Genomic DNA, 1,686 nt, shown 5'->3' on the forward strand with positions numbered 1-1,686 from the left:
GCTATACAACGAAATAATAAAGGGATAACTAAACTTTTAAACAAATTGGTGATATATATTTATAGTATTTATTTACCCTTTGAGAGAAGGGAAGGCAGAGGTTGAGAGAGGCAAGAAGGATTGAAAAACAAATTTGTATAATACTATTTGAGAGTATCTATAGAGATGATATTACTGTGCATTGGTTAACTTCAGGCACCAGTTCTATCCTGCATTCCATTATTGTTTGTTAGACTGAAGGACAAAAATAGTTCTTTTCCTCTGCATTTCTATAAAAGGACTGGTTTCACAGCAAAGATTGTGGTGCCAGATAGAGACAGTGTTTTTAACGATCTGGAGTGATTTTTGGGAAAGAATCTTATTTTAAAATGAGCTAAACTTATTAAAGTATAGTTGAATTTAATTAGTTTTCTTCACAGAGGGCCTTTCAGGTAAAGGCTATTAGTATTTTATATCTTTCCAGAGGCGATGTAAATTCCCTTTGCACCTAGTTTAATGATCTAGAAACAAAATAACCTTATTATTCTTCCCCTCCTTAAAATCTTATGGTTCTACACACATCTTAGCTTAACTGATGGAGGCAATCAGAGCATTATATGAACTAGGCCTATACATTTGCCTTTTTCCATATGGATTTTCTAAACTTTGCGTGATTCTTGAACCATGACTTAATTTTATTGGGACTTAATTTGCTTTAAAGGGATTTGAAACTGTGACAAATTTACCTGATTCTAGAAATTAGAACAATTGAAATTTTATTATTTTAAGTTCAAAAACCTTATAGAGAGCTGTGTCCCCGTGATATGGTACCTTAGCAGTTTAGCTCCTATACTCCAGGCTCTGTGTTTGAGATTGGAGAATACATAAATTAAAAGACACTTTTTAAGCTTCTGCATACAAGCCTCATGTAAGGAAACCTCCTCATATTTCACTTGAGTTGTGGCATTTTATGCACGGACTTTTTAAAGTAATTTTCTTTATTTAAAATACATAAAAAAAATGAAACCTAAATTCATTATCATTTGTTTTGGTTAGGAACCTGGTTTAAGCAAAAAAGAGATTTTTTATTTGTTTATTTATTTTTTTTAGTTTGTATTACTGAAAAGTTTAAGAATCTGTTACCTTTTTATCTTTCTGCTCTCCCTCCTTCATGTTGACTTTATCCTCAGGCTCTGTGTAGAGGCAAGATGGGGACCAGCAACTGTTGGTATGTATCCTCTCAAGTTCAAAGCCAGTTCAGAAAAGAACCTGTTTTCTTTCAGGGTCTGAAAATGAGTTCTGGGCCTGATTCTCATTGGCCTTAGTTGGATCCTGTGTTCATTTCTGAACCAATTCTGTGGTCAAGAGGATGGGATTCCATAATCATTTTAGGCCTAAACCATTCACCCATTCTGGGAGCTGGGATTGGCACCAGCCCTACCTAAAACATATGATAGCAGTAGTGATTCGCCAGAGGGAACTCAGATTATAGTTGGAAGAAAACATGTAAATGTAGGCTGTGGCAAAAATGATGAATGTCCAAAGTCATTGTGCCAGTGACTTTATGTTTAGCCTATGTATCTTTTTCGGAAAGCAAAACAGTAATTTTTATTGGAGTAGCATCGTACATTAGAAGATGCATTTAGCTGGTGGTAACAGAATCTTAAATTAACAGTGGCTTAAACAAGATGGACGCTTACTTTCTGT

This window comes from Propithecus coquereli, unplaced genomic scaffold, assembly GCF_000956105.1.
Source record: "Propithecus coquereli isolate 6110/MARCELLA unplaced genomic scaffold, Pcoq_1.0 Scaffold7, whole genome shotgun sequence".
In the NCBI taxonomy this organism is placed as follows: domain Eukaryota; kingdom Metazoa; phylum Chordata; class Mammalia; order Primates; family Indriidae; genus Propithecus; species Propithecus coquereli.